General features: G+C 41.7%; 1 protein-coding gene across 3 annotated transcripts in view; it reads left to right on the top strand.

Moving 5' to 3' along the window:
* Positions 1 to 8,221, top strand: part of DUSP16 (dual specificity phosphatase 16) — a 170,690-nt gene that overhangs the window by 56,582 nt on the left and 105,887 nt on the right. Inside the window, exon 1 of one of the 3 annotated variants that reach the window (XM_078075622.1) lies at positions 21 to 370. The exons of the other annotated variants lie outside the window; for them this stretch is intronic. The gene's annotated coding sequence lies outside the window, so the exon portion shown is untranslated. Of the gene's footprint in view, positions 1 to 20; positions 371 to 8,221 lie in introns of those variants that run through there. 3 annotated transcript variants of the gene reach the window in all.

The raw sequence follows: 8,221 nt of genomic DNA, 5'->3' as shown, positions 1-8,221 counted from the left end.
AAGTGCGCTGTTTTGGACTTCCAGCGCTCTGGGCACCGGTGGGGCGAGTTTGGGGCCCCGCAGAAGCCCGCCCCAAGGAGGAGCCCTGGGGCAGGCCCTCTTGCGGGACACCGAGGAAACCCTGAAGGTTCTTTATTAAAAAAAGAAAAGAAAACTAAGAATGTACAGTGCTGCCGCTGTTTTGAGAAACAATTGGGCAGTTCTCACGATATTAGTTAACCATATAGCCAACAATTCCAAAGAAATGAAAACACACCTTCACATGAAAACTTGTACAGCGATGTTCTATCCTAGAAGCATTATTCATAATAGTCAAAAAGTGGAAACAACCCAAATGTCCATCAGTGGATGAATGGATCAGATAAACGTGGTACGTATGTGCAGAGGAATGTTATGAGACCATATAAAGGAATGAAGTACTGATACATGCTACAGTGTGGGTGAGCATTGACAACATGCAAAATGGAGAGCCTCATTTTGTAGATTCCATTTATAATGGAAGAGACAGAATAGGTAATTGAAAGAAACAAAAAGCAAGTGGTTGACAAGGGCTAGGGTGGGGAACAGCAGGGAGGTGGGGCAGGTATGGGGAGGGATTGTTCGTGGGCACTGGTTTTCTTTTTTGAGGTACTGAAAATGTTCAAAAATTAAGGGCGCCTGGCTAGCTTAGTGGGTAGAGTATGGGACTCTTGATCTCGAGTTATGAGTTAAAGATATATTTGCAGCCAAATACAGTGAATATTAACTAAAAATTTTAAAAGAAATAGTGATCCTCAGGGCACCTGGGTGGCTCAGTTGGATAAGCATCTGCCTTTGGACTGGGTCATGGTCCCAGAGTCCTGGGATCAAGTCCCACCTCCGGCTCCCTACTCAGCAGGGAATCTACTCCCTCTACCCTTCCTCCTGCTCGTGATCTCTCTCTCTCTCTACCTCTGTCTCTCTCTGGTAAATAAATTAAAATTAAAAAAACACTTTTAAAAATGAAAAAAAAGTGAATTTTACAATATGTGACTTATACCAATAAAACCATTAAAAAATAACTAAGATGGCCTTTGCATACCGCTGATTTAGTAAAGTCCGTGGTTTTTTGTTGTTTCAGCCTAAATTAAACCATTGAGCATTTGATAAAGATTCATTAATGTTCCTTAATGTTATTCTGGAGAGGGCGCCTGGGTGGCTCAGTTGGTTAAGCGACTGCCTTCGGCTCAGGTCATGATCCTGGAGTCCTGGGATGGAGTCCCGCATCGGGCTCCCTGCTCAGCAGGGGGTCTGCTTCTCCCTCTGACCCTCTTCCCTCTCGTGCTCTCTCTCATTCTCTCTCTCTCAAATAAATAAATAAATTCTTTAAAAAAAAAAAAAATGTTATTCTGGAGAGCTCTTTGACCCAGTCCTTTTCAAAGACTCCTAAAACCCTTCCAAAATTCAATTGAGGTAGAGTTGCCAGATTTAGCGATAAATATACAAAACACTCACAGTTGGTTTTAGGATAAACAAGTAACTTGTTAGTATAAGTATGTCCCATACAATATTTAAGACACACTTTTACTAAAAAGAAAGCATTTGTTGTTTATCTGAAAATCAAATTTAACTGGGTATCTTCTATTTTATCTTTTAACTCCAAATTGAGGAAGGGTAATAGAGGCATACCTTGTTTTACCGTACTTCACTTTATTGTGCTTTTTACAAATGGAAGGTTTGTGGCAACCCTGCCTTGAGCAAGTCTATTAACACCATTTTCCCCACATCATTTTCTCCCTTTGTATCTCTGTGTCACATTTTAGTAATTCTCACAATATTTCTTTTCTTTTTTTTTTTTTTTAAGATTTATTTGAGAGAGAAAGAGAGCAGGGAGGAGGGGCAGAGGGAGAGAAGCAGGACCCTCCCCCCCCACCCCAGCTGAGCATGGAGTCTGCAGTGGGGCTTGCTCTCATGACCTGAGCTGAAACCAAGAGGCAGTCGCTTAACTGACTGAGCAACTGAGGTGCCCCAATTCTCACAATATTTCAAACTTTCTCATTATTATTATGTTTGGTACAGTGATCTGTGATTAGTGATTATGACTTGCTGAAAGCTCAGATGATGGTTAGCATTTTTTAGCAATAAAGATTTTTTCATTAAGGTATGTACACTTTTTTTTTTTTAGAAATAATGCTATTGCACACTTAATAGACTGCAGTTTAGTGTAAACCTAACTTTTACATGCACTTGGAAACCAAAATTTCAGTTGACTTGCTTTATTGTAGTGGCCTGAGAACTGAACCCACAATATCTCTGAGGCATGCCTGTAACAGGAAAGTTGAGTCATCTCTGACTGATCTATATAATGCTTCAGAGGAACTAAAGCAGGTCACTTCCTCCAAGTAAAAGCCACGTAGCCAGGCCTTGCGGCTGGTAATGGGTCTGGCATGCTGGGGTTTCAGCAGTTGGGCCCACCCAGGGGTGCACCTGTAACCCCCAAACTGCATTCATGGAGGTCTCAGAGACACCTAGCCACATCCTTTCTGATGATCAGGGGAGCAAAAGTGTGTGCTCCTGGGAGGAGCTCTCTTTCTCCGCCTCCCCTAATGCCCCTTTAGTTCTACACCCCCAGGGGCTGCTTTCCACCCCTTTCTAGCTTCCTTCTATTGTGCCCAGCCTGGCCTCAGTCCTGCTTCCCTAGCTATGCCCTGGTCGCTAAGTCCTCTTCTTTGAGGTACAACTCCTTTTCCCCTGGGTTAATCCTCTACCTCTCTCCCTTCCTGCATCCCAGCCGACAAAAGTGCCCCGGGTCCTCTGCAATGGCACTTATCCATCTCGTCCTTCCACAGAGGCTGTGTGTGAGCTGTTTGCAGACTCAATCACCAGCCTCTCAGGAAGGAGAACTAAGACCTTTTGAACTATGAAGTGGAAATCTAAAAACATGCAGGAAAGTAGGTACACCGGTTTCAGGAGCGTGGTTTTCTCAAGGGAGGTTGGGGGCAGGCTTGGGGTGAGGAGTGGTTAGTTGTATATTTAACTTTTAAAGATATGAAGCAAATATGTTAACTCTGGAAGTGGAGTTGTATTGTTGTCTTTGTATTTCTGTACATTTGAAACATTAAACAATTAAAATAGAAATTTATTTTTTAATTTTTTTTAAAGATTTTATTTGAGAGAGAGAGAGCACAGAGTGAGAGCAAGAGTGAGAGAGAGAGGCAGAGACAGACAGCATGAGCAGGGGGAGGGGCAGAGAGAGAAGCAGACTCCCCACTGAGCTGGATCCCAGGATGCCAGGATCCTGACCTGAGCCAAGGGAGACTGAGCCACCCAGGCACCCCTTAAAATAGAAATTTAAATATAAGAATTATAAACATGCTCACTTTAGGGGCACCTGGGTGGCTCAGTCGTTAAGCGTCTGCCTTCGGCTCAGGTCATGATCCCAGTGTCCTGGGATGGAGCCCCGCATCAGGCTCCCTGCTCTGCGGGAAGCCTGCTTCTCCCTCTCCCACTCCCCCTGCTTGTGTTCCCTCTCTCGCTGTGTCTCTCTCTGTCAAATAAATAAAATCTTTTAAAAAAAAAAAAAAAACCATGCTCACTTTAAAAACTGTGGAACTACTTCAAATATTTTTTAGATTTAATTTATAAAAATAAACCTTAATCACATCATAAAATAAGACTTTGTAAAGGACAGAAAATCTTATGAAGAAGTATTGTGTAGTCATATGTTAAACATTTGCTGAAAAGTACCCAGAATTGGTAACAAAGAGGTGAGGAAGAACAAGAGAATTAGTTTCTATAAGTATAAATCCTCAAGGACTTTATAATCCAAGAAGAAGAAATTCATACATACAGGAGACTGAACAATCACTAAACAAGGCATCGGGTGAAAACGATGTAGACCGAACTTAATACCCATGTGCTAGATTGCTCAGAGTGGGTAGCGAGCGCCAAGCATCAGACTGATCCCTGGAAAGGTAAAGTGAACACAGCAAATGTACTTTTTTATTTCTAAAGGAGTGGGTGGAAGTTTAGAAGAAGAATATTTTCTCAGGGTGCTGAGCCTGCTTTATATTCATGATCTTCAGTCTTTTCTTCCTTCTCAAAAGGAAACTCCTAGGCATGCAAGTCCTTCTAAAAATGCATATAATTTTCTCCTCCCTCCCCTCCCCACTTCTGCCTCCCCAACACACACAAACACGTTTCATAGACTCCCGGACACCCCACGTAGAGGCACTGTTGGCCTAGGACGCATCAAGCCTCTGCTCCTGCCGAGGAGTTTCTTGTAGTGAATTCCTAAGCAGCATGGCACACACCCACTCCCACTCGGTCTGCATGCCTTCCATGCCCTCATCTCTCTCTCCTGTTCCCCTTACCACTAGGGCTGAAAGAGCACAGGTGTCTAAACAGAGCCAAGATGATCATGTTACTCCCTGGGCCACATGGGTCTGCTTGGCACATATCCCCTGGGGAACATCAGAGAGAAAGGAAGCTCATTAAAATAACTTGTTAGGCTCCAGCTGGCTTCCCACTATGTTTGACACATGAGTCTAAGAATTTAAAAATTATCCAGCCCTTTCCAAACTTTCCTTGGAAATGAAAACCATTTCCCTCAGTCCTGGCGTGGAGATTTTGGTTAGACCCATCTCCGAACTCGAAATAGCCATAATTAAAAACAAAGCCTACCAAGAGAGAAAACAAAGGTGGCCATGAAATCTACCGTGATAACTTCTGACCCACCCTAACACACACCATACGTTTGGGGAAGAAGGTATCCCAGAGTCAGCCCAGGAGTGACCCATCGTGACTTCTCTGTCCCTGCCTTGTCTTTTCAGAGAGTTGATCATCTGTGGTCGAGTGATAAAGATTTTAAAATGCAGCATGGTCGTACAGTGAATTTGTGGGTAGTCCAAATTATGACACACAGGCTGAGAGAGGACAGGAGGATAGCTATTCAAAGGGAAAAACAAACCACTGATTGAAGAGAGGTAGGGGGTGGATGCGATTAAGTGAAGAAGGCAAGGGAACAAAAAATTAACCTTATTCTAGAAACCACAAACAAGGGGAACAGTACAATATTCTACATTCAGGAATGCCATGGCTACGTTGATATGTAAATCTGGCGCTGGAACAACAGAGTATTATTGCTGCTGATATGGTAATCCGCAGAGGTACAGAGAAAAAGTGGGCGGGTCATGTGAAATTCATGAAATGCTTGAGGTGAACTCACTGCTCAAGTATTAGTCATGTTTTGTTTTGTGTGAGGTTTTCTTTTTCCCCAACTTATTTTATAGATAAGTATTCCTCTGTACTTTTTGTTTCTGAAAAGTTTAGCTTATTTTCATGAGGCTATAAGATATTCCATTGCAGAAGTTTGTTTCTGTTCTTCAGGCATTTTGCAAAATGCCTCCCCTCCTTTGGCCTACACGGACAAATATGCCTGCATTTGCATACAGCACAGTACCTATTGACTCTGCATTGGCTAGAAAGCTCAGGGGCAAGAGCCTAAAGGAACATTTTAAGAGTGAGCCCATAATTCAGCCTCCAGCTTGTCAGCAGGAGCAAAATAAATAAATAAGGCCGAGAAGGACTGAAACAAGTCTGTCAAAAAGGAAGGGAAAAAAGCCCTAATCAGCATAAAAATAAGGAAGAGAAAATGAAGCTCACGGAACCAAAACCTTCCATGTTCAAACTTTCCCATACCCCTTCCCCTTCACCAACTTAGAGAACTTCTCTCAAACTCAACAACAGCTTTTCTTAATGTTGTCCTGACCTCCATTTCTACTTCAAATGCTGCAGCTATTCCTAAGCCAAATGTATACCTCACCCAATAGGAAAGAATCAAGTGTGCCTTTATTTGAGGAAATAATAGGATAATTATTTGGCCAGTAAGCAACTGTTTAAAAGTGAACCACTCTTTGTAAGAGATGGTTTGCCAAGCATCACTCTTAGTCATTTACACTCTAGTATGAATGTGCTTCTTTCTTTTCTCTCTTACGTGCTACCTAAAGGTTAGTTTAACATGGGGTTGAGGTGTGGGAGAAAAGAGGAATATATGGTTTTGAAGGATAGGTGTTATAAGACGGGGGGAGATCTGGGTAGATCAGATTCCTGTGGCGAGGGTTTGAGCATTGAAAAAGCAGCAAATGGCTAAGGAGGGTTGGGGTGGGGGGAGATAGGAGAGCCAAAAAGAATGAAGAACCCATCAGGTACCTTCTTTCACAATTCTCCCGAGGGCTTACCCAACACACACACATAAGACAGGCACGTTTTATTCAATTGACTCAGACCTGTAGAAGTTTAATTTACTATGGCACATGTTATGGAGTAAGTGAAAACACTCAGCCTACATTTAAAGCTTAGAACCTTTTTTAAAAAGCAGCTTTTTTCCATCAAAGTTCACTTTTGAGGTTCTTGTTTCCAGTGTAAGCTTTGGTAAACCTAGAGTGGTTTGCTGAATGGAAATTTGACAGTGCTCTTCTTCAGGATCTTGAGTTTTTAAGGAACAAAAGATGATTCCTGGGTTATCCAGGAGAAAGTGTGGTTTTGGTACTTGGATACCTCACAAGAGAAACAGGGGGGACTTACCTCTTGTTTCTTGGGTTTGTATGTGTGTGTGTGTTTTAAGATTTTATTTATTTGAGAGAGAGAGGGGGAGAGCATGAGCCGGGGCGGGGGAAGGGACAGAGTGAGAGGGAGAAGCAGACTCCCAGCTGAGCAGAGAGCCCCATGTGGGGCTCTATCCCAGGACCTGAGCCAAGGCAGACGCTTAAGTGACTGAGCCACCCAGGCACCCCACCTATTGTTTTATGAATAGCCTTAACTGCTCCAAATTTTGCTTTAATCTTCTCCATTTGTAAGGAAAAAAAAAAAAAAACCCCCGCAACCTAAAATTTATTTTTGGGACCCTATCAGACCTACTGATGACCCTAATGATATTTTCAAAAAGGCACAAACAATGTTTATGAGTATGTAAGTGTTAGCAATATTTTGGATATCTGCTTAGGTGCTGTCTATTGCTAATGTAAATACCTATTGCTAATGTAAAATACCTTTGATTCCTTCTTTCTGCTATTATCTTTTAATATTATAGATACTCTCATTTTTCTGCTTGGTATCACATATCTTAATTTATCTTTTGATTCATTTATGTATTTAGGTTAAGAAGTTTTGTAAAGCATATTTTCAATTCCTTTGACTTGAAAGGCTTCTCTCATCTATATAAGAAGACTTCTATTCCAGGATATAGCTTTAAACCTTTTTTGCTTATACATAGGATTATTTTCAAAGACATTTAAGTCTGAAGGTGGTTAATGTGAATCTTCTTGGGTCAATATACAATGTTACTTGAATGGTATAGCACCTGATATTTTGTGTGATAACATATAATACCTGTAGTAGTAATATCACTTGACAGTTTCCAGAAATGATTGTGTGAATATTATCTCATAGGAGTGAAAGTATTGCCACATGGAATCCAACCAATCATGCCACCAGTATTTCTGTCACCAACAGCAGTCCTTTGGTAGAATGCATGGTTGTCCTAGCTGCGGTTATCCTTAAAAGTTAGATAGCATAGTTCTGCCGAGTAGCCATTTCTGTCTCTGTCATTCATAAATGTGTCCAAATCATTTAAAGATTTTTTTTCTGCGCTATATGAAATAGTCCTTTTAAAATATATATTCTAGGGGTGCCTGGGTGGCTCAGTTGGTTAAGCATCTGCCTTCGGCTCAGGTCATGATCCCGGGAGTCTGCTTCACCCTCTGCCCCTCCTCCCACTCAGTTCTCTCAATCTCTCTCTCTCTCAAATAAAATAAAATCTTTTAAAAACTAAAAAAATTAAAATAAATAAAATAAAATATGTATTGTAGGGGCACCAGTCTGGCTCAGTCAGAAGAGCATGAGCATATGACTCTTGATCTTGCGGTTGTGAATTTGAGCCCCACACTGGATATAGAGATTATGTAAACAAACAAACAAACAAACAAACTTTAAAAGATGTATTCTAAGTTTATCTCAACCAAGTTTCACAGGACACCTTTGATCCTCGTGAACAAGTCTGTGTTGACTCTACCCTCACTGTTTATGATTTTCACAGATTCACACTGTGCTATTTCTCAGTCTTTACCTATCCAAGATGAAAGTCTTTCCCCATGCCTGATTTCTGAGCAGCTTCTGACGCCATCACCTCTCCTTCCAGGGGCAAGATATCAGTAACATCCCACGTGTGTGGATGTGTGTGGAGGAACCATAGTTTTGCTTCTTT

The sequence above is a fragment of the Halichoerus grypus genome, chromosome 6 (assembly GCF_964656455.1).
Source record: "Halichoerus grypus chromosome 6, mHalGry1.hap1.1, whole genome shotgun sequence".
NCBI lineage: Eukaryota > Metazoa > Chordata > Mammalia > Carnivora > Phocidae > Halichoerus > Halichoerus grypus.
The sequence above is the reverse complement of the archived record's forward strand: the minus strand, read 5'-3'. Positions and strand labels throughout refer to the sequence as shown.